The following is a 27,733-nucleotide window of genomic DNA, read 5'->3' on the forward strand; positions in this document are numbered from 1 at the left end:
AGAGAGAATCTAGTCCAACACCCTTACACATGTACAGATGAGGAAACCATCTTTTCGGCTTCTTTTTAAAATCAGTTTTATTGCTGGCTTTTGTTCTCACATCAACTTTGTTTCTGAATATATCCCTCTCCTCTTCCTTCTCCAGAAAGCCATCCTTTGTAACAACAAATTTTTAAAAAGAAAGAGGAAAAAAAAGGCAGCTTGGGAAAACCGACCAACACATCAACTAAATTTGACAGTGTTTGCAAAATTCATCACCTATAATATCCTCCTGCCTCCACAAAGAAGTCCTTTTTTCCAGTTTCATAGAAGCCTCTCCTCTTCCACACTGCATTCAGACTCCCACTCCCACTGTGTTCTTTTTTTGGAGGCAATGTGATTCTCCCAGGGTCACACAGCTAGTAAGTGTCCGAGGCCAGAATTGGAACTTAGGTCCTCCTTATTCCAGGGCTGGTGTTCTATCCATGAGAAGTGCTGAGGGAAGGAGAGAGAGAAGGAGAGTGTATTTAAACTTCTTAAGCTGTTCTCTCTAGATTTAGTTCCTAGGTCTACCTCAGCCCATAACCCTTTCTGGATCAGTAGCCCAATGCCATTCCAATAAGCTCCTGCATAGCTTCTAGAGTCAATAATAATAACTCAGTCAACCAACCAATAGATCAATAAACATGTATTAAGTGCCTACTGTGTGCCAGGCACTGTGCTGGGGGACTGGGGAAACAAAAAGAGGTAGATAGTCCTGGACCTCAAGGAGCTTATAGTTTAACTGTCATTTTTCTGCTGCTTTCAAGTCTAAAAAGTACTTCACATATATTATCTCATTGAAGTCTCACCACAATCCCATGAAAGAAGGTATGATTATGCCATCTGCCCAGAATACAGGAAGAATTCTGATTTCTTGGGCTCAGGAAGCTCCAGTGAGTCAGGTTAAAGATCAGGTGGTACATTAGATGAGGCTGAGCCTGAAGTCAGGAACACCTGAGCTCAAATCTGGCCTTAGACACTTACTAGCTGTTTGACCCTGGGCAAGTCACTTAACCTCTGTTTGCCTCAGTTTCCTTATCTGTAAAGGCGTAATAATGATAAGCACCTACCTCCCTGTGAGAATTAAAGAAGATGATAACTGTAAAGCACTCAGCACTATATAAATCTTAGCTTTTATTCATTATTATTATTTAGTGTAGTAATAGTAGTAGAGTTACATAATATTTGTTGAGTTGTTTTTGACTCTCCCTGACCCCATTTGGGGTTTTCTTGGAAAAGATACTAAAGTGGTTTGCCATTTCTTCCTCCAGTTCACTTTACAGATGAGGAAACTGAGGCCAACAGGGTTAAGTGACTTGCCCAGGGTCACACAGCTAGTAAGTGTCTGAGGTCAGATTTGAACTCAGGAAGATGAGTCTTTCTGACTCCAGGCCCAGTGCTCTGTGCACTATGGTGCCACCTAGCTGCCCCTAGTGCCTATCACAGTTCCTAGCAGCTGCTTGCTGATTGATTGAACTAAGCAGGTAGATTTTCAAAGTCACACATCCAATAAGGGCTAGAAACCAGATATGACCCTATCATGACTCTAAGCTCAGAGTTCCTTTGGCTCGTTATACTGCCTCTACCCCCATTTTATTTTATTTATTTTTACAAGTATTTACACCATTTCCTCCCACTGTTCCCCAGAATAAACAATAAAAAAGAAAACTAATAATACAGCAAACAAGTTTCGATATTGCCCATGTCCAAAAATGTATCTTAAGTTCATCATCTCTCTAGCAGAAAGTGGGTAGCATGTTTCATCTTTAGTCTTCTGGATTCTTGGTATATCATTGTAATGATGAGAATTCTAAAGTCATTTAAAATTGCTTTTGTTTTTAATGTTGTCCTCATTATATAAACTGTCTTCCTAATTCTGTTCACTTCACTGCATCAGTTCATAGAGGCCTTTTCACTGTCCTCTGAAACTATCCATTTCATAGTTTCTTATGGCAAAATAATATTCCATTACATTTATATGCTATAATTTATTTACTCATTACCCAATAGGTCAGTAGTCCCTTAGTTTCCAATTTGGAAAGCACTACTATAAATCACTTTTGAATATATGGGTTCTTCTCCTCTTCCTTTGATTTTTTAGGCACATAGATCTAGAAGTGATACCAGGTCAAAGGACATACAAAAATTTAGTAACTTTTGGGGCATACTGCCAAATCATTTTCCAGCTCCACTGATAGCACATTAGGGTACCTGTTCTCCTCCCCACCCCGATCCTCACTCTCTAACATTTACTATTTTCCTCTTTTTGTTATTTTTGCCAATCTGATGGGTATGCAGTGGAAACTAAGAGTTACTTTAATGTGCAAATTCTCTAATTATTAGTGATCTGGAGCACTTTTTCATATGGTTGTTGATAGCTTGGATTTCTTTCTTTGAAAACCATCTGTTCACATTTTTTGTCTGTTTATCTTCTAGAAAATAGCTCTTAGATTTATAAATTTGAATCAATTCCTTATGAATCTTGCATATGAGACTATTACCAAAGAAACTTGCTGCAAAGATTTCCCTTTCTGTTACCTGTTTCCCTTCTATTTTTAACTGGATTAATGTTTGTGAAAAAAAACTTTTAAAATTTTATATAATAAAAATTTTTCAATTTGTCTTCTGTGATCCTTTCTACCCCCTTTTTTGGGTTATAAACTCTCAATATGAAAGGAAATATTTTTCTTGCTCCTCTAATATGCCTATAATGTCTAATCATGTATCCATTTGGAATTTATCTTGGTATAAAATGCAAGATGTTATTCCCAGCAATCTTTGTGAAACAGTGATTCCTTACTCTAGTAACTGGGGATCCCCTCCTTTAAAATGAAGAACCTGAATGTCAGAGCAGTTGGTGATGCAGTGGATAGAGTGCCAGGCCAGGAGTCAGGAAGACTCGTCTTCCTGAGTTCAAATCTGGCTTCAGACACTTAATTAGCTTTGTGAACCTGGACAAATACTGAACTCTGTCTGCCTCAGTTTCCTCATCTGTAAAATGAGCTGGACAAGGAAATGGCAAACCACTCCAGCATCTCTGCCAAGAAAAGCCCAAATGGGGTCACAAAGAATTGAAAATGACTGAAAATGACTGAACGGACTTTGGGAAAGTCACTTAACCTTTCTCAGACTCAATTTTCCCATTTGTGAAATGGGAATAGTAATAGTACCTACCTCACAGGGTTGTTATGAGATCAGATTAGATAACACATGATATTCGATAACCTTAAAGCACTATATAAATGTTTATTATCATTATTATTATTATCTTAAGTGTGACTTCTCATGGTCACACAACTTGTAAGTGTCGGAAGCTGGACTGGAACCAGATCTCTTCTGACCCTAAATCAATCATTGCTTTTTCCACTTCATCGTGATGTACTTCCAAGAGAATGATATCTCCTGCTCCTGACTGAAGACAGCTTGGGATTCACCCACATGAGTATGCTGAATCAGGCTCCTTGGTCCATCCAACAATCCCAAGATCACTCTTAGACAATCAGGAGACTTCTGGATTGCATAGCCCCATCTTTTTGGGTACCACGTCTGTCTTCTAAGTAAGCATTACATGCTATTTTAAAACTATTTTCTCCATCCCTGCCACACTGACAGTATTTACAAAAGGTTCATTCTTCATATGAGCTACTTTACATTGCTCTCAGGCTTTTAGATATCTACTGGTGAGCGTTCACATTACTGACAGTTAAATTCTTGAGCAGATTGGGGCAGGGAACATCTATGACGGCTGTACTCCCCTTTGTCATGAGAATTCGCACCAAATCTTATAGTTGGGTATGGTTGGATGTGGTGATATCCAGACTGCAAAATCTTTGAGATCTCTTGGTTGTGGGTCTTAGTTGTATCGGGACTAAAGGGAACCAAGAAGATGATAAGTGGCGTTGGTTCCAGAAGCCCTAACCCAAAGCACAATCTTCCAAATGAAGGTTTCTCTGGTGGGGGGCGGGGCTAATTAAGGGAACATGAATATGGCTAAAAGAGGAGTCTGGGTGAACTGGGGTACAGAGTTGTGTTTCCCAACCCCCACTACCCCCACTGCCACAGTAGGGTGTGGGGATAAAAGGACCAGTCCTAATCTATATTGTATCTAGAAAAAACTTTGCTTGCAAGAAAAACACCAATCGCCTTCTCCTTGTTCCCTTCCCACCCCCCAGGCTCCCAGCTGGGAATATAGCTGGAAAACTGTGGGAATTGAGCTATAAATGGCCCTTCCTCTTCCCAGAATGCACTGGGGCTTGGCTCACAGGAGTGAATGGCTGAAGTCATAAATCATGGAAGTGGGAGTTTGGACTAGATGACCTCTAAGATCTCTTCAAACTCTAAGATTCTGTGGTTCTTTGAGGTGCCAAAAGCTGAGAGGGAGGGAGGGAGGTAAAGGAGGAGATGAAAGGAAGGATGCTCCTTATGTCTAGTTCTTCCTTGGAGAACCTTGGGAGACAAAAGAAGCAGGAAAGAAAGAAAGAGAAGGAAAAAAAAAGAAAAAAGGAAGAAAGGAGAAAAGAAAGGTGAGAAACAAGAATAAAAGGAGGAAAAAAGGAGGTGAAAGAAAAAGGAGGAAGAGGAGGAAGGAGAAAAGAGAAAGAAAGAAGGAAAAGAAGAAACAGAAGGAAGGAGAAGAAAAGATCAAGGGAGGAGAAAGAAGATAAGAAAGAAAAGGTTTGAGAGAAGGACAAAAAAACAAGAAGACAAAGGAAGTGAAAAGAGGAGAAAAGAGAAACAGGATGAAGATGAAGAGAAAGGAGAGGAGAAGGAGAGTGAAAGAAAGATGAAGAAGACAATTGAGGAGAGGAAACTGGAGGAGAAGAAGAACAAAAAGAAAGGAAGAGGAGAAAGGAAATAATGAAGAGGAGGACAAAGGGGGAAGGATAGAAGGTGGAAAGAGGAGTTGAAGAGGGAAGGGGGGCAGAAGAAAAGAACAAATAAAAAGGAAGAGGAAGAAGAAGAGGTGAGGAGGAGGAGAAAAGAGAAGAAGGGAGAGGTAACAATAGAAGAGAAGAAGAGAGGTGAAAAAAAGTAAGATGAACAAACAGAGAAAGGAAGAAAGGGGGTAAATGGAGGAAGAAAAGAAGAAGAAAAGAAAGGGAAGAGCACAGAGCAAAGAAAGGAAGAAGAGGAGAAAGAAAGAAAGAGAACAAAACAAGCAAAAGGAAGAAAAAGGAAGGGGTGAAGGTAAAAGGGAAAAGAAGAAAACAGAAAGGGAAGGGGACAAGAACAAAGAAAGAGAAAAGGAGAAGTAAAGAGGAAGAGAAATAAGCGAGGAAGAGAAGGATGAAGAGAAAGTGGGAGGAGAAAGAGAAAAGAGAAGGGGAAGAAGAACAAAGAAAGGAAGAGAATAAAATAAAAGAGAGGAGGAGGAGGAGAAAGAGAACGTGGAAGGAGAAGGAGGAAAGAGAAAGGGCAGAGGATGAAGAGAAGGAAGATGACAAGGGAGAAAAGGAGAGGGGAGAGAAGACAGAGGTAAGAGGAGAAAAGGGAAGGGGAGCAGGAAGATGAGCACAAAGAAGGAGAAAAGGAAGAAAGAGAGAGAAAAAGAAGGAGAAAGAAGAGGAAGAGGAGGAGGAAGAAGAGGAATCTTTGGAGTGGGTTTTTCCCCTCCGAACCAGGTAATGGCATCGTGCTGGCGCACAGCGAGGCTGCTTGGGGGAGCGCGAGGAATCCGCGAGGCCTTCCCAAAGCCATAAAGGAGTAAACAGTAGGCTACTATGAAGATCTATTGGGCCCCGCAGTGCCATTGTCTTCAGAAGGAATTAAAAACAAATTGCTGAGGGCCAGCACATAATTTAAAGACTCACGGCAATTTTATGACTTGCTAATGTTCCTAATTACATGCCCGTGAAAGGCTTAATTAATTGGGGGATGTAGCAAAAAGTGGAGCCCGTGTTTGTTATCATGGTTCCACTGCATTGATTTTAGTGCCCATGGAGAATTTAGGGCCTCTTTATTTGCACAAAGAAAATGCAAGTCTCTCGAAAAAATGCACATTAAGATCAACCCCTCGCTGCTATCTAATATACTTTCCTCTACTTAACCAAAGCGCTTGTAATCATATTTTGTAAATGTTGGTGCCGTTAATTGCATTGTGAGGGAAAATAGGTTCCGCTCGGCTGCTCATGGAGAATTTTATAAAGTTCTTTCCCTGCTCCCCATTCTGGGGGACTCTTCCCGGGGAACTCATTAGGAAGTTGGAGGAATCTGGGGAAGAGGAGATCTGGTCTGCCTCCAGAGACGGGGGAAGTTCTCTTGGTTTCCTTGCCACCTCACTTGCCCTCCCTGGGGCCACCTGTTGAGGTGGCAGGGCTCCTGATGGAAGGGATTGGGCACCGAGTCCGCTGGGGTCAAATTCTATCTGATTCTGCTCAGTCTCCTCTTCCAGAGCCAGGGAGTGTGAGAGATGGGAGGATCTTGTTCAACCTCCTTGTTCTATGAAGACAAACTGAAGCCCAGAGAGCGCCAGTGATTTGTCCAAAGTCAGAGACCAAGTTAATGGTAGGGTTGGGTGAGAGAAACAGCTGTGGTGTATATATAATAGAAATAACCTGGGATTTTAATCTTGGCTCCTTTACTTACTACCTGTTGGGATCTTGGGCAAGTCAGTTCTACACTCTGAGCCTGGGTTACCTCATCTGAACAATGAAGGGCTTGGCCTAAAGATGATCTCTATGCTTCCATCTCTAAATCCAACTAGACTCAGTGGACTCAGGCCTTCACTCACTGCGCCTGCTTCCCAAGGTCATAGGGCTCTTTTCTCTTCCCTGTCCACATAGTAATTTCCCCTCCTGCTGCTACAGCTCTTACCCTACACGATAGGTTATGCATGATGAAACACAAAGTCTGCATCACTGGGTGCTGTTCAGTCATTTTTCAGTTGTGTCTGACTCTTCACGGCTCTATTTAGGATTTTCTTGGCAGAGATACTGGAGTGGTTTGCCATTTCTTTCTCCAGTTCATTTTACAGATGAGGAAACTGAGGCAAACAGGGTTAAATGACTTGCCTGAGATCACAAAGCTAGTAAGTATCTGAAGCCGGATTTGAGCTCAGGTCCTCATGACTCGGGGGCAAACACTATCCACTGAGCCACCCAGCTGCCTCAATCACATCACTGGCTAAGGAAGGAGTATTGGGATGGAGTGGAGGCATGGACACCCAGAACCAATACTGATCTCCATCTTGTTCTTGACCCTTTAAAGGCAGTGGGATATAGAAGAAAGAGCTCTGGAACATTTTTTAAAGCTTCAGCTTTGTCACTTAGTAGCTATGTGACCATGGGCATTTAATGTCTCCAAGCCTCAGTTTCCTTATCTCTAAAATGAGACCAAAAAACAACTTGGAGCAGTGTTTAGAAAGCCAACCTTGAGCATCAAAGGCCTGGGTTCAAGTTTTGCCTCTGGTCCATCCTGGCTGTGTGGCCCTGGGACAAATTACAGAACCTCTCAGTGTCGGTGCAGGACTCTCTCTAAATCTAAGACTGTATGTACATTGCAAAACAGGTGGTGACCTACATTGGTGGAATCCGTTTTCTCATATGGATTTCTTGACCCTGGCCCCTAAGCGGGGATAACAATATCCTAACTACCCCACATTGAGCAGGTAGGTGGTGTCATAGTGCACAGAATACCAGGTCTGGAGTCAGGAAGACCTGAGTTCAAATCTGCCCTCAGACACTTACTATCTGTGTGACCCTGGGCAAGTCACTTAACCCTGTTGGCCTCAGTTTCTTCATCTGTAAAATGAGCTAGAAAAAGAAATGGAAAACTACTTTCTTTGCCAAGAAAACCCCAAATGGGGTAATGAAGAGTCCAACACAACTGAAATAACTGAGTAACAACAACTTACCTCACAGGCTTGTGAGAAAAACACTTTGTAAACGTTAAGAAGCCATATAAATGTGAATCACTATTACTATTCCCTAGAGAGTCTTGTGGGGATTTTTGGTTCCATCCTAGACAACTGGGATTTAAAGCAGTTCTCCATCTCTGTAAGCCCTGAGTTTCCTCCCTGGCAATGGCAGGGAGACTGTGTTATTCTTAGGTTTCCTATCTTGGCTCCTCTTTTTCTCACAGTACTCTCAGTTTCCCCCACCCCCAACCTTCAGCCCTCACACCCAGCACCACCCCTGACCAGGGTGGAGAGGGTAGGAGCGTTCTGCAAAATAGGGTGCCATGGAAGAAGGCCCTGGGGGAGAGGGGTCAGGAGGGGGCTTAGGTGAGCACTGGACATCTGGGGGGAAATGAGATGTAGGGAGTTAGCAATATTTATTAAGGGTTTATTCCATGCTGGGTAGTGTGCTGAGCACTTGGAAGATACAAAGAAAGGCAAAAGACAGTCCTTGCTCTCAGGGAGCTTGCAGTCCATTGGCTCGGTCTAGCTAGGTCATGTTGGAGCTGAACTTTGCCTTCCTAACTATATTGAAGATGATGGGATGAGGGAGGCCTGTCCAGACTAAAAAAGCCTGAGGCGGGAGGGAGGCTAGAACGGACCTAAAAATCTTCTAAAGAAACTCTAATAGCATTTAGATTAAACATTTCCTCAAACCACACGTTGGATTTTTAAGTCCCTGTTTTCACTGAGTTTTTATTTCAGTCCTGACAGTCAATGGCTTTCAGAGAGGCAGTCTGGCTTAGCAGACAGGGAGCAAACCTTAGGATTCAAGTGCCAGCCTTTGACACCTACTGGCTATGGGATCCTGCCCAAGTCGCTTAACCTCTCCATGGCTGCAGGCACCTCCCTAACAAACACAACACAGTGAAGAGCAGGTGCTGATCTGTTTCAGTAGAGGGAGTTATCTCATCGGGAGTTCCCTATGCCTCTGTAACCACACTTTCAGGACAAGATACATGGTGTCCCAAAAGTCTTAGGGCAGTTTTAAATTCTAATAGCTTAAGACTATTAGCTTAACAGCTACGACTTTCCAGACGTCCTCACACACACACATAAATACACACATATAGATGTGTATACATATCTATTTATACAAGGTCTTTGGGCATCTATATGGTTGCCCTTTGTTCTCAAAGAGGACCAAAATCACATCATTATGCTTGAGTCAAGATTCAATATGTCTGACTGTGGCTGATCAGGCCAATATAAGCTCGGAATGCTCTACCACAGGCTGGGCACAAATAGTCTGAGTGAACATTTGGTGTGGATGCTCCAAACTTGCACATCCTGTGTTTCCTTTGAGCTATTTCAATTCTGCTTTGCTCATAGAGCACAGCACCTTCTCTGATGTGGGCACGCCATGCTGAGCAGTCCTGTGCCGGTGTCTCTCATGTCACACAATCAATATAACTATATATAGCTATGCATGACTATATACGCATGTATACATATATGATGAGGAACTCATACAGTCATATATATGCATGTTTAAACTCTCCCTCAAATTCTTGGTACAGTTTAAAGCATTAATACCTTAAAACTGCCCTAAGACTTTTGAGACATCCTTACACACTCATATGCACAAGCACACACATATAGATGTATATACATATCTACAGATACAAAGTCTTTGGGCAACTATATATATGTAAACTATATACAATTATATATGATGAGGAACTTATATATAGTCTATATATGTGTGTATACTCCCAAAATCTTAATACAGTTTAAAGCTTTACTAGCTTTAAATGTACACACACATTATATTTACATAGTTGACAAAAATCCCTATATTTCTAAATGAACTTGGCCCTGGATAGAGTGGAGAATAAGGGACTACTGAAGAAGAGACAGTACTGCCCAGTGAGAAGTGCCCTGGGGCCAGAGTGACTAGACCTGGTTTGAGTCCCAGCTCTGCCACCAACTCTATATGTGACCTTGGACAAGTCTCTTACTCTCTCTGGGCCTCAATTTTCTCATTCATTAGCAAAGTGAAGGGGTTGGGTTAGATATTCTCTAGTTTCCTTCTAGCTCTGACATTTTCTTAACCTCCTGAGCAAAGAAGGGGAAGGGATCCTTTTTTTTCAAATCCTTTTCTGCCTGGGAATCAAGTAAGTAGGAACTGGGGACATTCACATTCCAGTTCAGAGTATGCCATGCAGTGACTATGGTTTCTTCTCTGTGTTTATGTAAAATCATAAGAATCAGATCTAGAGATGGAAGGTATCTTAAAGGCCACCTAGTCCAACCCCCTCATCTTACAAATGAGGAAAATGAGACCCAGATGGGTTAAATGACTCACTTGAAATCACAGACAGCTTCAGAAGCAGGACTTGAACCCAGGTCCTATGATTCCAGTCACTGAGATTTCCCTTGTATTCCCTCTTTGTCCTTAATGTAACAAATAGGCCTGGCAACCAGGAAAGAATAGAAACTCCCCCTCCCCCACCCATGTACATTTTTGGGAAGAGGTTACAGTTCACAGGGTTGGGGCAAAGAGAAACAGGGGAGGAAGTAGCCTAGGCATGGCTGCCCTAGTGATGCTGATGTTCACCTGCAGGAAGACATCCAAAGAGGAAGGGGGAAGGGTGGGGAGCAGAGGGATTCATTAATTGCTCTCTCATTCCTGCCTTTGATCAGCTCCACTGAAGGGAAGTGGGAGGCCAGGAAATGGGGTGATGGGGGAGCAAGGAGCTGACAGTCCAGGTGAGGGAATAAAGATTGCAGGAGAAAGGAAGCAGTCTAGAGTAAGAATGGGGGTGGTGGTGGAAATCAGGCGGAGTCTAAGCAAAGGACACCTGTTCTCCCTCCATCCCCAATCTGGGCCGGGCCTGCGCTAGGGTCATCCACTGCCAATTAGCTAAGGCAAACAGGTAACAAGGAGAAAGGAGATTTAGTGGGAATGCTAGGGGTGGCAGTGGGGAAAGAAGACTGTGTCCCCCTGCTCCCCTAGACCAAGCTCACTATTCATTAGATCCCAGCCAAACGTGGCACTTCTCCAGGCTGCCTGGAATGCAAACAGCAAGCTGAGAAATGACACCGATGGGGAATTAAGCTGAAAGTTTAAAATGTTCCTGAGCTAGAAACTCCAGATGTTGTTGAATTCAGCCCTAGGATAGATATAAATCCGGCCCAAACAGCCCCTCCCACCCTCCATTCCGGGGAGCTAGGCACAGCAGGCCGGGGCTCCCCTCCGTTTGGGGAGAGGTTTGCAAAAATGCAAAGTTAGAGGGGGGCTTTGTCTGTGGGGGACCCAGGCATTGAAAATTCGAGACCAGGAAGCAGGAATCACCACCAGACCACTCACTAGGGCTCCGAACCCCTAAGGAGCAGTAGGAGCCCAAGGCTGAGAGGGTAGGGAGGAAGGGCTTCAGGCTCCCACCTCGGCCCATCTGTCAGTAGCTGGGGCTGCAGAAGGCACAAGGCCTGGCAAGGAAGGGGGCTGTTGAGGCCTTTGATCCCCAGTGCCGAAAGTGGGGAATGAGGGGGAGTGAGGAGGGTGGGAAGGGGGAGGGCTGGGCAGAGTTCAGGGTGGGGGTAGGTTATCATCTATTTCTCTCTGCGGCCTGGCTGGGACCCAGGCATCCTGCTTTCAAAGACAAGCTTCAAAGGCAGGTACATATTAATGGGGCTTCTTTTGTACCTTCTGAGGGACAGAAAAACAACTCGGCTCCTTCCCTCCCCTGCGGGCTGCGTGACAGCCCGCGGACAGCGGGTCAGATCCCGGGAGATAGTGCCCCCAGCCCAGCGCCCCCCACTCCTCCCTCCGCCTCCCTCTTGGAAAGGCCGCTTTCTTTTTCATGCTCCAATACGGTTAGTTTGATCTCTCCTGCCGCAGGATTTTTGTTCCCATCAAACGAGTGATGTGGTCGCAGATTAGGACTGGGCCCCCAGCCCCACCTCATCCCCAGCCCAACCAGTCTCACCCACGTTTATCAAGCCAGCTGACAACGGGGGCGGCCGCCCGTCTGATCAGCCTGCCGGGGCTGCCTCGCCTACTGACCCGGAGAGCCGCGGGCGGGGGGAAGTTAGGGTGACCTCCCGGAGAGGAAGGGGAGAGGGCCCGGGGGCGGGTGAGGCGAAGGGAACCGAGGGGGACTGGCCAAGCATGGCCCTGCGGCGGGGGAGAGGTTGGCAAAGGAGTCAAGTGCCCGGGAGGCTGGGGGCCCGGCTCAGTGATAGGGAAAGGGGCTCAAACCAGCTGGGAGATAGCCCCCCTCCCTAAGCCCAGACCCCTCTTTTAACCTCAGAGAATGCTTCCTGCTATGGTTGGCAACCCAAAGGAAAGGGTGGAGAATGGGGAAGGATCCTTGTTGAGATGTAGATTGGGCTGCATGCCCTCTGAGGTCTGACCCTTCCACTTCCGAGATTCTGAGATTCTGTGAAAAGAAATGGGCCGTTTGCCCCTCAGTTTGGGGAAGGCAAAGCCGCTCCCAGCCTCACCTCTACAGACTTCCCAATTAGCTCTCTCCATCATTCCCCACCCCTCAACTGTCTAACTTCTGTGCCTAGGCCCTGGAGAAGTCTCCCACTTAGCCTGACAGCTAACTGACCAGCTAGTTCTATCCTTCTCATCCTCTGCCAAGAGGATGGAGAAACAACCTCCTCCCTCCCTAGTCCCCCTCCAGCCCTCCACTCATACAGCCCATAGGCCAAGGCCTGTGTTCATACAAGGTTAGGAAACTACACCGCCCGTGGGTCACTGTCCACCTGAGTCTTTGACTATTCCCTGGAACGTTAAAAATAATGATTGTAATAGTGTTTAAATAGTGCTTATAGCCTGACAAGTTTGAGACTTGATGTCACACAGATTCTGTTTAAACTCAGCAAACATTCATTAATACATACAAGGCTCCATGCAAGGTGCTGAGGATGTTCCTAAAGCAAAGAACAGACGATGTCACTCCCCTGCTCAAGAAGCTTCCAGGGCTCCCTATTTGGTGAGCTCAGGAAGCCCCTGGGGCTATAGGATAAAATACGAGGGAGTGTTCCATTTTTTTTCACCCAGTTCCAAGTTTGTTTCCCTGGTTCCAGTTTGTGAAATTTCAGTCATTCATTTCAGTCATTCATTCTGTCAGTCAATAAGCATTTATTAAGCATCTACTGTGTGTCAGCACTTTATAAAGGCTGGTGGAAGTGAACTGGAAATGACACTGTCTCTGTCCTCAAGAAATTTACAATTTAACCAAGATATACACTCCAATAAACATGATATAAGGGAGATCTGCCTGAAGGAATGGGATTTCCTGGCATAAATATCAGGTGTATTTATTAAAAGGAGGATTAAAAAGGGTCCCTCATTTTAATCTTTCAGTGAGGTCAGGTCCATCTGCCCACCCAGAGTGTGGTTCTGCCCCTCCTCCAAGCCAGACATTGACCTCAGGGGACATTTTCACCCAGTCCTATTCTCCCAGCACCAGGACCACGTGGGTAGGAAGAGGAAGGAATGGGGGTAGTGAAGGGGAGATGACTTAATCGCAGGCCCCTCTCTCACAGGAGAGCAGTCAGGGGTGGGAGCGATCAAATGTAACTTGCCTCAGCTCAGGAGAGGTGGGAAAGGGAGGGGGGATTAATGAAACTCTTATTTCTCTGTCAAATGACACACCCCTTAGTCACCAGCCCGGCCTCAGGGATGTGGATGAACCTTGCCCCTTAAGGCTGACCCTCCCTTCTTGGCCTCATCCCATGTCACCCCAGCTCTACTCCCACCTCCTCTTTGAAGGAGGGATGACAGAGTTTCCCATGACCGAGAAGGGCCAGGCCTGACCAAGTGGCTAACTTGGGGAGAATTTAGGGGCCCTTATGATCCTCTTTAAAAATGCCTGTGAGACACACCTCCTATCATGTTCCCAGGCTCTGTGGACCTGGCTGACCTCCTTAGGTTCTTGTTCTGAGCTGGAGGTAGGCGGCTGTCATTCGGCACTATATTGGGTTGGCAGAAGAATTGGACTCAGAGTGAAGGTCTATTCCTGAGCTTGGGACATTTATAGATGCCAGGAACCTGCCTATACAATCTTAGCACAGTGGTTTGGCATATCTGATAGGTGCTAGACTTGGAGTTATGAAGCCTTGGGTTCAAATCTGGCCTCAGACATTGTCTATGTGACCCTGTGCTAAGTAGCACTTGACGTCTTATCTCAGGCCTAGTGTTGACTCTTTTGAAATCAGTTATACCCTGGATCTGTTGCAGGTGATGGCCTTTTCTGTTTAGTATTGCCACCAATATATACCTGTCTTCTGGGGATTCTAACATCTTCCATAGGTGATGGAAGTCAGGCACGAACTGGGAGAAGTGGTAGGAAAACAGAAGAAGCCACTGTCTCAGCAGCTCAGACATGTGACCAATTAAAGACCAAGGAATAAAAGGAAAATACCCTAAGTGTGTGTGTGTGGGAGGGGAGGGGCTAGGGTTTGACTGTGGCAGCTGGTCCCCTTAATTCTTTTCTTTATTACTTACCTACCTTGCCCATTGTACAAATTCCCCTTTCCATATTCGACAAATTTTCTTAACCATGTATGAGACTCTGCTCGGTACTGGGAATATAAAGATTTGTTTTTAAATCACATAGTCCTTCCCTGCTTATATTTTACTAAAGGGCCCACATATAATACAAGACAATACTTAATGGAGGCAGAGGTAAAATCTAGATGAAGTGCTCTGGGGTAATTTGGGGAGAGATCACTTCCAGCTGGCAAGGTTATATGGAGAAAGTGGGACCTTAGATGAACCTTGAAGGAAGAACAGGATTCTGAGAGAGATGAAGATTGAAGAGGTACATTCCAAATAATAGTCTGTGATCACATCAAGGTAGGAGATGAAATGTTAATTTTAGGGAACAGGTAGTAATTCAGTTTGTCTGGAACATATGTGTCTTTGAGGTCAGAGTACCTGGCTTAAAGTTCTACCTCGAAGACTTGCTATCTGTATGACCTTGGGTAAGTCACTTGCCCAAGTGATGTCAAGCTCAAATAAGAAATGGGGGCCACTAATCCGTACATAAGTATGCATGTTGCTTTAGTTAAAAATACTATCTATGTATTACTGTATTTTTATTGATTTTGTTAAGTGTTTCCCAATTACATTTTAATTTGATTTGGGCCATATGCAGGAATGTTGTGGGCTGCATGCCCTGGCCTCCTATTTTATGCCTGTGACTTAACCTCTATGTCTCAGTTTCCTCATCTGTAAAGTGAGGGGTGTTGGACTGGCTGTCTTCTGAGGTCCATTCTAGCTTTGTATGTATGATCCTATGAGCCTCAGTTTCCTCATTCTTAAAAAAGAGGGGCGTGGCTCTCATAGCTCCAGAGCTAGACAGGACCTCTGAGACCATCCAGTCCAAACCCCTCATTTTACAAGTGAGGAAACTGAGGCTGGGAGAGATCAAAATGAGCTGCCCAGGGTCACACAGCCTGAGGGAGCATTTGACCTCAGATTTTCACTCCAGCCTCAGTGTTTTATTTATTTTTGGAGAGGAGAAGGCAGGGCAATTGGGGTTAAGTGATTTGCTCAAGGTCACACTGCTAGTAAGTGTGTCAAATGTCTGAGGTCACATTTGAATTCAGGTCCTCCTGACTCCAGGGCCGGGGTGCTCTGCTCACTGCACCACCTAGCTGCCCCTCAGTGTTTTAGCTACTATCTTACCCCATTGCTTTAGGAAAGGGAGGCTAGAGGCAGATTGTGGTGGGTCTTAAAAGTCAGCTTAAGGGGTTTGAGTTTTATGCTATAGGCAACAGAGAATCCCAGAAGATGTTCAAGCAGAAAAGACCTACGTATTATGAAGGCAATTTTTGGCATGCCAGGCTAAGGGTAGCTTTTCAAGTACATAAGAAACTATTGAAGGATTTTGACAAACAGGAGAGAGACAGGAAGATCAGACCTGTTCATTGAGGAAAGTCATCTTACATCGTTAAGGGCACAGACCAGCATGAACTAGATTCAGCTAGGTACTTTTCCTGTGTGCTTTGAATTCAGACAAACATGAAGCATTTGTCTCTTTAAGAGGGTGGGTGGGCAATATCACAGAACAACAACAAAAAAAAGGCAGAGAGACAGTCATAGAGAAAGATTGGCTGAAAAGCAAATGGATAAATGGGACCTTCCAGCCTGGCTGGGTCTTGGATGCTGCCTGATGCCAAGCCAGTGAGGGAAGAGGGCAGGGGAGTGAAGAGAGAAGGACTGGGAATAGAGTGGGTAATATCCCAGAGAGGGTAAAAAGGACCAGCAGAGGCAAAAGGCAGTCTCCAAATCTAGTGTCCAAAGGGAAGTGGGGTTGATCATCCACCCATCCCAGTAGTGAACAAAACAGGAGTGATGGGTTGAGGGAGGGCTAGAAGAGAATTTGCCTTTTTTCTAGTAGTAGAAAAAGCAACAGTGACCTGAGTCTGGCATCCTGGGGAGAGATCTTGTTGCCTTTGGAGGGAGGGTGTCTCAAACTAGGGCATCAGGACTTTGAGGGAGGGGACATGTGAGTGGGAGGACAGATGGGACAGGCTTGCTTCTAGATCTCCCTTGCCTGAGTGGGAAAGAAAAAAAGGCAATGTCTTTGGTGAAGGTGAAAGCAGTGACATTGGCCACCTGCCCCAACATCCCCTCGACTCAGATGTGTGGTGGGGGGAGGCTGGGGGAGAGTGGGGGCACCTTGACTTTCCCTCCATAAAGATCTGCTGACAGAGACAAACTTTCCAGCCTCCCTGTCCTCTCCAGCTGTGACTGGCAGGATGCCGGGAGCGTCTCAGGCAGAGTGGGAGTGGGGGTGGGGAGCACTGCTACTGGCCACTCTGCTGGCCACCTTCATGGTCCTCACCTCCCTCCCTCACCCTGCCTGCAGCCACACACTGCTGGCTTTCTCATTCCTTTCAGCCTCACCTGAAGCTCATTAGAATCGCTCAACAGATTAGGACTTGGGGGAGGGGGGTGGAGAGGGCAAGGGGAAAGAGGTTTTTGAGACAGGGGTGTTCATCCCGTATTGGTCCCAGAACCAAAAAAAGAAAAAAAAAGCAGCCCTGTCTCTGCTGTCTAGGGATTTGACAGCCATCTCCCGGTAGTGCCACCATAGTCCCTCCCCAGGGTGGGCTCCCAGCTCCAGTGTAACTCAAACAAACGAGGAGTAATCCCTCCCAGGCTCCTGCTGCCAGCTCTGGCCGATCCATCAGTGGATCAGTGCCCAGGAAGGGGAAAAAATATAAAATCTCATTTCAAGCCCTGATGACAGTCTGGTTCAGCTTTCCTAGCTTTTTAGGAACTTAATTCCAGGCATTTTTCTTAAATACGAGGCTGCAAGGCATCTTATGAAATGACTTTTCCTTTCACATTTGAATAGAGAAAGGAATAAAATGCCTTGACTTTCCTTGGTTCTGTCTCTTTGTTTTCTGTCTTTCTCTGTGTCTTTCTCAATTGTCTCTGTTTCTGTCTCTCATAGAATGACACAATTTTAGAACCAGGAAGAAAGTTAGAGATCTAGTCCAATTATCTTTTGCTGACTTTCTCCTTCTGTATCTCTTTTCTATCTCAATATTTTTCTATGTCTCTCTTTCTCTCCATGTCTTCCAGTGTCTGTCTCTTTTTTTATGTCTTTGTCTCTTTTCTTTCCTTTTTTTCTCTTTCCCCTTCCCCCTGCCACTCTCTTTGTCTCCAATTTTGACATGCCAATGGTTCTTAGGGATGAACCCCCCTGTTCTGGGGGGGGGGTACTCTTACAGAGCCTGAGATGGGGGGAGAACTTCCTCCCTTCCACTAGTCTCATTGATTCCTCATCCCCCCCTCCCCAAACCACATCCCCAACCTATCCACATACCTACAGAGAAAGGGCCTGGCCCAGGTAGGGAGACAGAGCACTAGGAACAATCCAAGGCCAGGGGTAAGGGTCTGCTCTGGAAAAAATCTTGGAAGAGCTGTATATGTATTTCAATCCACAGGACTGGATGGAGTCCTCTGACATTTAGTTTCCCCCAGTTCTAAGACTAGCCTCCATTCTAGAGGCTAGGGATATTCTAAAAAGTTTTGTATGGAGCAAATGTGGGTCCTTTCCAAAACTCTCTGTTGAGATTGGAGCTCTCCTTCAGAAATCAACTGGCTGGATGACCTTGGGCAAGTCGTTATGAACCTCAGTTCCCTCATCTATAAAATGAAGCTAATGATAGTAAGTCTATTTCCTAGGACTGTTGTAAAGATCCAGTAGGATAATATATGTAAAGTGTTTTGCATACTTTAAAGTACCGTATAAGTATTAGCTTTCATTACTATTTCCCACTTCCCTCAACGAGAGCAAGATTTTGGCTATACTAATTACTCTTTTCGATAAAGCCCTGGTTTGGGGGCAAACAGAATGCACCCCTTCCAGCTTGTGTAATTGAGTGGGTACTGAGTCATGGTGTGGTAGCACTAAATCTGGAAGGGACCACACCACTGTTTGTTGTTTGATCGACAAGAATTTATTACTATGTGCCAGGCGCTCTGTCAGGTGCTGGTGATAAAAAGTCAAAAACAAAACAGTCCCTGTCCACAAACAGCTTACCTTCTGTTGGAAGAAATAAATGCACACATCAATAGACAAAGATATATACAAAGTAAATATAAGGTAACAGGTGGGAGGGCAGAGGCATCAATAGCGAGGGCATCAGGGAAAGCCTCATGGAGAAACTGGTATTTGATCTCAGCTTTTTAAAAAATATGTTTTTTTAAGTTCCAAGATCACTCCCTCTCTCCCCATTGACAAAGCAAGAAATATGATTCGAACTATATATTGATCTGAGCATTAAAGGAAGCTAGGGAATTCTAAAAGGAGGAGGAAGTGAGAAGGGAGTGTATTCCAGGCATGAACACAGCCTAGACAAAGGCACAGAGGTGGGAGATTCAATGCATGGAGGCCAGTTTAGCTGGAATACATGAAGGGGAGTAGTGTGCTTGGAAAGGTAGGCTGGAGCCAGACGGTGTTGGTTATGAGGAAGATGCTTCATAAACCATTGACTCCTCATCATTCCGATGCATGTAAGAGTGTGTTGAATGCATGACACTCCGTTATAGGGGTTCTCAGTCAGATGGACGTGAAAATGCAAATGGAAGTCTTCTGGTCATGAAGGCATCAGAAGCATTCATTCAGGATGTGCAGTGATTGATTTCTTGCGTGATGTAAAGGCATTACATAAGGAAGCAGCTGAAGGAAGAGTTGGAAGGCGGGTGGCAGTTTTATATTCAGTTATTCAGGGAGGGATACCTGAAAGAGATGTAATTTGGGGTATTATGTGCTGTGTGGCCCATCTGAGAATGAGTCCAACCAAGAAAATAGCTCAGCTTTGCATATGTGTCTTTTCTTCCCTCAAATCCCTGCTTTGTTTATAGATCATAGAGCTAGAAGGAACCTTTGAGGCCACTGAGGCAACTTCCTCCCCATTTTGCAGGTGAAGAACCTGAGAAGCATAGGTATTAAATAATTTGCCCAGGATTACGCATTTAGCAAGTGTGGGGGGAAGGATTTGAACCCAGGATCTGCTGACCTATCTAACGTCCTATCAACTACACTCCATGCTGGCTCTTGATATAGTCACCAGCAATCCTCTATACCTGCCCCAACCCTCCCATACCCTATTTCTAAATTCTCATCTCATTTCAGCCAACACACTTATAGCAGCCCCACTCCAGACCCAGAATTAAAAGGAGAGGAAGAATTGATTCAAGTCTATTGTGGAAAGAGGCCAACTGGATTCTGAAATACACTTAAAAGATGATGACATGCAAAGATGGGGAGAGTTTTCTTTCATTAAAGCTTTCATTCATCTTAGGTATTATGGCAGCCTCCTTGAGGCTTTTTCTAACATCACCATCACTATCCTGGACAGAGGCCAGTGCCTTCCCATTGCCTCTGCCAATGGACCTTGAATCTTTGGACACATTTGTACATATTTGGCATCTACTTATACTTGCATGTTGTTTCCCTTGATAGAATGTGAGCTCCTTGAAGGCAGGATTGTCTTTATTTTTGTCTTTGCATTCCCATTGCCTGGCACAGGGATGGGTACCCAGGAACCTCTTAATAAATGTTTATTGATTGGTTGATTGACTCTGGGCTATTATACATTAAAAAAATTTGACAAATATAATCTATACCAAATTGAATGCCATTTTAGGGAGGGGGGAGGTCAGGAAAGGAGTGAGAAAATTTGGAACCTAAAATTAAAAAAAATAAATGTTAAAAAGTGGGTAAATTGGGTAATTGGGTAAAAATAAAATACTATTTTTAAAAATGTAAGAAAACTTGACAGGGTCCAGGGTGAATACTCCAAGTGGTCACAGCAGTGGAAGGTCTTACCAGGAAAAATTAAAGGAGTTAAGGACTACTATCTCTAAGCTTGTGAAGGATTTTTTTTTTTCTCACAGAGGAATCTCCATGTCCCCATAGACCAAAAGTAAGGCAATGCAATTGATTTTAAGCAGGAAGGATTTAGCTTAGACATCAGGAAGAACTTTCTGGTTGTGTGGTGCATAAAACTGGAGCAGAGTACTGAGGGGTGGAGTTTGTGCTCTATCCTCTCTCCCCTCTCCCCCTCCCCCCTTCCTGGAGACTCCCTAGGAAAGGAAATCAGTTAGCTCTCCTGATGGTTATACTGACTACATATTTACCTGCCTAAAGGCAGGGGATTGGACCAGATGACCTCTCCTAATTTCATCTAGTTCTCAGATTCCATTCTTTCTTTCTGAGGAATGTGCTTAAATGCCTTGGTTCTCTCTAAGCCTGCCACCTAATTCCTACCCGCCCCCCCAAGTGTATGGATGTATGTGATATTTTGCTTGAACTGCAGCTAGATATCTGTCTCCCATCTGTCTCCAGATCCCTTACCCCAGGAGGCTGAGTACCTCCCCACCCCCACCAACCCTCCTGAAGGCACGTTTGGCTTGGAGACAAAGCCCAAGGTGTGAAACACAACTGTCGATACCTTCACCCTCACAATCAGGCAAAATTAATTGTGTGAACGCCATTGATCAAACCACTTAATACTTACAGAGACTGAGAAGAAGCTGAAATGTAATTTCATTACTAACCTGCTCACCCCTAATGAAACTCCTAATAACTCTCTAATTTTTATTTCAGATGAGGTTTGGGAGGTAGGGTTGGGAGAAGGGGGTGGAGATGGGAAGAATAGAAATTTACTTTTTCTTTTTTCCAGGTTTCTTGATGCATCCAAGATTCTTATATACTCATGGACTTAGGTTATTTCGTCCATCCACAAATTCTTTGAGACCTACAAGCTATGCTCTTACTACCCCCTACGAATGGAGGGTTCAGAATATCATAGGGTAAAATTTGCAAAATAATATTGATTTGACTTGGGAAGGCATAAAATGTTTGGGTTTTTTTCCTGTCGTAGATTAACTCTTTCTACAAAATCAGAAGAGGCAACGCGATGTTATGGAAAGAGCCCTGAATTTAAAGTTAAGAGGCTCAAGTTATAGAACTGTGGGAACCTGAAGGGATCTCAAGGTCACTGAGTCAGGCTGGCAGACATTTGGTCAGTAAATGCTTAGGAAGCACCTACTATGTGCCGGGCATTGTGCTAAGCGCTGGAGATACAAAAATTGGCAAAAAAAGACAGCCCCTGTCCTCAAGAAGCTTACAGTCTAATGGGGAAGACAGCAAGTAAACAAATATGGACAAACGAGCTATGTACAGGATAAATAGGAAATACTTAAGAGAGGGAAGACACTAGGGGTTGGGAAAAGCTTCCTATAGAAAGTGGAATTTTAATTGGGACTTCAGGAAGCCAGGGAAGCCAGTAGGTATAAATGAGGAGGCAGAGAATTCCAAGCACAGAGGATAGTCCGAGAAGATGCCTGGAAAAAATACTAGGAGGGGAGAGATGGAGTGTTTTATTTGTGTAACAGCAAGGAGGGCAGTGTCACTGGATTGGAGTGGAGAGTATCGAGTATGCATGGCAGAGAGTAGTGTATAAAAAGACCGGAAAGGTAGGAGGGGACCTGTTAGACTGGACTGTTCTCTATCTCCCAAATGTGCCTTATCCTTTCCCACCTCAGGGCCTTTGCTCATGCTGGTCTCTTCACATAGAATGCCTTCACCTTCATTTCTGCCTGTTGACATCCTACCCACCTTTCAAAACCTTGCTGAAGTCCTTGTCACTTCCATAAGGTCTTTCTTGAATCCCCTTAGGTAGCTAAGGGTTAACTACGTAATAATAATAATCAAGAGCTAACTATATAACATTCCAGGCACTGTAAGAGCCCCTGGAAGGGCTGCATAAAAATTCTCTTCCCTGTGTGGGCCCAGATACACATCCTCACTCTGTACTCCATCCCATCAATCAAACCATGCTTTTCATTGTTCCTCCACACAGACAAGGTCATCTGCTCTGTATAACTTGAATCTGCTTTTCATATGACTGGATCACCCCCTTTTTTAGACACACTCAAAGTCTCCCTCCTCCAAGAAGCCTTTCTTGCTTAACCACAACTCACAGTAGTCTTTTATTACTCTGTCCGGTCAGCACTTAAGTTCATGGGATTTGTTGATAGATGGGACCTCAGAGACCAAGCTGGAGAAGGAAATGGCAAATACACTCCAGAATCTTTGCCAAGAAGACTCCAAATGGGGTCAAGAAAGAGTCGGACACAACTGAAAAACAGCTGAACAAGCAACAATGGAGTTACTGTGTTGTCAGTCAATAAACATTTATCCAGCACCTACTATGTGCCAGGTGCCGGGCTAAGTTAGTTGTGTAGATTGGCAAGGTCTTTTTTTCCTCCTCTTGTGTTACTTTTTTAGAAAGTATATATTATTTATTTTACTAGCAGCAGCAACTCTGGGGCCTGCCCTTGAGTTCTAGGGGTGATTTGGCTGAAAATTAACTGAGCGGGGGTATAGAGTTAGCCCTGGCATGGAGCTGTGAGCTGTGTGTGTGTGTGTGTGTGTGTGTGTACTCAGTATGTTTCAGGTCTTCCTGGATGAGGTCAGTTTTCCCTATAGTTTCCTGTTTTCCATTACCCCAGCCCCACCACTGACTGTTGGGCCTCTCTGTCTCACTGCAAGCCCCAGACACAGGGACACATTGTCCTCTGGGGGAAAAAAAACAACAAGGTGGGTGGGTGGGGGGATAGGTCTCATCCCCAAATCTTCCACCCCTACTTCTCTGCCTCCTCACCCCTGAGCACTAGGTGTACCCTTATCCTCTTCCACCCTCTGCTTCCTTTTCCTTCCTTGTGGCTGGGTTCTATGGCATGGGAATGAGAGAGAGAGGGAGGGAGAAAGGGAGAAAGGGAGGGAGGGCTTAGCATGTGAGGGATGAAGGTTGGCTGGGGAAGGGGTAGTTATTTACAAAACCCATGCCCTGGGGACTCTTGTCCTGGACAACAATTAGAGCCCCTTAATTAGCTGAAACGCAGTCGGCTTGTCGATTGAGGCATGTCCTGAGCTGGAAGTTTGTTAGGACTTACCCTGCCCGGTTCTCCCCCACCTCCCCACTCCCGACCCAAAGCCACTGTCGAGTACTGGTTAATGAATATAAATCAGATGGTTTATAGTTAGTAAACGGGGAACATGCTGGCAAAGGGCTGAATTCCAACGCAGAGTGCCCGGGGATAGGAACATGCCCTCTGTGAAGGGGCAGGTGTGCATACACAGGCTTACAGGGCAGGCAGGCACACAGGAGCATTTGCAGAAGATGGGGACACATTCCCTCTGAGCGCTCATCCATGGATCTGGCAGAGCCAATAGTCAGTGCAATATTAGAGAAGGCATAGGGTATGCCACAGATCACTGACTTATAGCTAGAGGGGACCTTTGAGCCATCTAGTCCAACCCTCTTATTTTATAGGACCTGGCACAAAATACATGTCCTCATTCATTCATTCATTTATTCACTCAGTCACAGGGAGCCCCATATTTATATAAATATATGCGTTTATATAAAGAATATACATTCATGTGTGGGGAGGGAGAAAGGGAGAGAGAGAGAGAGAGAGAGAGAGAGAGAGAGAGAGAGAGAGAGAGAGAGAGAGCTATGTGATTTTACCAGGGTCACATAGGATTTGGCAGTCAGGCTTGGAACCTGGTTAATTGGGTCTGAGTTCAAATCCAGCTAACTTTCTACCATCCTGCTGCTCTTCCTTCCATAAAAGATACATGTAATTGTACCAAACCTGAAATGCTAAGCAGAGGTGTTAACGTACAGATGGAGGCAGTGGAGTTCAAGGGAGTCCTGGACCTGGAATTCAGATCCTGCCTCTGACATTGACTGGCTCTGGGAACACAGACAAGTCAACTGACCTCTCTGAACTTCAGCTTCTTCATCTGTAAAACAGAGTTAATAATGCCACCTAGGACCTGCCTCACATAGCTGTGGTGGGGCTTAAATGACGCTGCACATAAATATCTCTGTAAATCTTAAGGCACCATATTAATATTCCTACCAATAACACACACACATGCACAGAATACAACATCCATTCCCCCCTTCCCAAACGTAGAGCACACACATATATATGTACGTGTAGAGACACTAAGTAAACACACCATGTATGTGTGTCTCAAGTGGACCTGCCCATTTCCAGAAAGCCAGACTGCTCTCTAGTCCCCAGACATGGGAAAGGGCCAACAAGGCAGACGTTTTCCCATGCTTCAATATCTCCAAGAGAAGTACCTACCTGATCCCTTGTATCACCAACTTTCTCCGTGCTGAGACAAAAAGCCTCTCAGATACTGGATGTTGTCCTGGTTTGCACTGGATATGGATGGGGACAGATGCTCTAACCTCTCCTAGCCAGAGGATCAAATTAGCCATTGAAGGCCATGGCTGTTGTGGCCATGTAGCCATGAGTCATGAGGGAGATGTGATGGAAGTGGGAAGATCAGCCCTGTGGGCTGGGAACTTGTAAAATTTGTGTAGTGATTTCTCCTAAACCAAGGGTTCCTAACCTTTTTTTGGTTCCTGTGCCCCTTGCCTGTAAGTAAACCTTTCTGTACCCCCTATCCAATATGAAAGGAAATAGATTATTAGATGAAATAAATTTCAGATTGCCCTATTATACATATATGCAGGTAAGAAATAGATTACTTAATTTCAAGAAGATAATATAGTTATTTACCAAATATTCTTTGTACCCCCCTCCCCATTGACAAGTTTCTTGTATCTCACATTAGGAACCCCTGCCTTAAATACTCAGTTGCTTTAAGAGGTAGCAAAGATGGGTGCTGCAGAGAAAATAGCATTGGGTTCCATGTCAGAGGGGCTGGGTTTGAATCCTGCCTTAGTCCCTTTGTGGCACTGTCTGGACCTCTGTTTTGAGCTCTGTAAAATGACAGAGATGGAGCAGATGACCTCTAAGGTCATCTCAAGCTCCAAACCCTTTAATGACCACCCACCCCCAATTTACTGTGTATATATTTTTGAACAGGTTATTTCCCCATAGAATATACGCTACTCGAGGAACTATTTAATTTTTTGTCCTTGTATCCCCAAGCACTTGGTGTAGGTCCTGGCACATAGTAGGATTCTTAGCAAATGCTTCCTGACTGATTGATCCTTTGTTTCTGGCTTGGGGGACTGGAGCTGCTGAATGCAGACTAGGGGAATGTAAGCCAGGGTCTCCAGGCAGAACTGGGCTGTGGATGTGAGAACGAGATCGGGCCTGTGGGTGTGCTGTCATTTGAACTTTCTCTGAGCTGGAGGGAGAGCCGACAAAGTCTCCTCCAGCTCTCTGCTATTGCTCAGCCTCCCTCTGGGCACAGCTGGGCACAGCTGGAGCTGGCAAGATCGAGCTGCGTCTTGTTAAGGCCTCCTTGGTGGCTGAGGAGAGACCATAGGTTCAAAGTGAGTTGCGTGTAGGAGCCATGGCGCTGGTTCCTTTTACAGATCTAGGCCGGTTCTGGAAGAGTCCGTCCTAGGCTTCAGAACTATAAGGAACCCTCGCCGTCATTCTAGTCCGGCCTCTTCATTTTACAGAGAAGGAAACGGAGACCCAGAGAACAGACGTGCAAGGTATCCAAGGTCACAGACAGTGAAAGCGACCCTGCCGGGAGTCCATCGCAGGCTCTCTGACTAAAACCAGGGCTCCTTTCCCGACGCTACGGGCTCTTTGTCCCATTCTCCCTTCTCCAGGGCGGGAGGGTGGGGGTGGGGTGGGGGAGGGGGCGGTGTCTCTCGCAGGTGGAATGGGGGAATGGGGAACCGGACACTCAGCTCCTGTCCCATATCTCTTTTTCTGGCCCTGGAAAATCTTGCTTCTAATTTATCGTTGCATAAATGGGGGGGGGGGGCGGGTGGCGAAGTGGTGGGGGCGGAGCAGATGACTAGTTAAATGTGAGCGTTGAGGAATGCATCTAACTCTCCACCCCGCCAGCAAGGAGGGGAGACAGTGACGGTTATTTACCAAGCCCCCGGGCCCCCGCTGGTCTATTTATTCAGGGGGGAGGGAAGAGGATCTGGGGGATTTCTTGACAAAGGGAAATGATCCTATCATTCTGTAAGGCCCGGGGGCGGGGCGGGGTGGCGAGGGGACGCGAGCTGGGATGGACGGACAGACGGATTCTACGAGAGAGGGGACGGGCCGCCGGTGCCTGCCAAGGCCCCTTGAGTATAGGCCCCATCCTATATTCATCACCCCCAGAGCTCCAGACCCTAGCCCAATTCCCGACCTCCCCCCCCCCCCACTAGAACTCAGGCAATCCGTCCAACCATCCCACCCACTTGCTCTGGGAAAGAGCAGGAATTTGCAAGGTTGGGGGGAAGGGGGAAGAAAGGGCAGAGCAGATTGCACACGCCCACCCCCACCTCTACCTCTCCCACCCTCCACCACGGCCCAATGCCTAGGAGGTCTCTGTGGTCCTAGGTTCTAAGTCGCCTCTCGGCTGTCTCAATTCCCAGACGTCCGGTATCTTCAAGAGAAGCAGTCAGCTGGCCCCCTGCTGGCATTTCGAGGTCAAGCTGCTGAAGAGGCCAGAGGACCCGGGCTCCAGCGGGTATCTCAGAGGGGATGCTCTGCCCCAGGTCCAGCAATGGCCTGGAACTGGACTGGCTCCAGGGATCCCGGGAAAGGGATGCGGTGTCTCTTTTTCCAGTCCTGGAGAGGCTCAGTCAAGACGGAGCCTGCCCCTCCCCCACATTCTTTCCTTTCCGTCTAGAGGGTGTAAGACACGCCCTTTCAGGGCCAAGTCATTGTTATGGACTCATTTTACTAATGGGGAAACTGAGGCAGAGGAAGGCGTCCCTCTCCTCTCAAACTGACAACGAACATTTATTAAGGGCTTACTAAGTGCCAGGTACCGTGCTAAGGGCTGAGAATACAAAGAAAGGTGAAAACACGGTCCCTGCCTTCCAGAAGCTTACATTCTAATGAGAGAAAGGACGTGCAAATAATCGTGTGCATGCAGGATATATTCACTGTAAATGAAAGGTAATCTTAGAGGGAAGGTGGTGGGGGAGAGGGAGACAGGAGAGATAGGCCACCCACAGAAGGTGGAATTGAGCTGAGTCTTGAAAGGAGGCCAAGGAAACTAAAAAGTCAGAGGGGAGGAGGAAGAACATCTCAGTCATGGGGAAGGAATAGCTAGTGAAAAGACAGAATAGGGAGATGGAATGTCCTGTTTGAGGAACTGACAATAAGGCAGCCTCCAATCCGAGCCAACTCAAACCAGTCCATTTCAATCCAATCAGCAAACATTATTAAGAACCTTCCTTCTATAGGCAAGGCATCAGACTAGGCAATAGAGATACAAAGACCAAATGAAAAACTTGTCTTTGTTGGTAAGAAATTTATACTTGGGGGTAGAGGATGTATCATAGAAATGTTTGAGTATAGATGAGGCAACG

The sequence above is a fragment of the Trichosurus vulpecula genome, chromosome 4 (assembly GCF_011100635.1).
Source record: "Trichosurus vulpecula isolate mTriVul1 chromosome 4, mTriVul1.pri, whole genome shotgun sequence".
NCBI classification, from domain to species: domain Eukaryota; kingdom Metazoa; phylum Chordata; class Mammalia; order Diprotodontia; family Phalangeridae; genus Trichosurus; species Trichosurus vulpecula.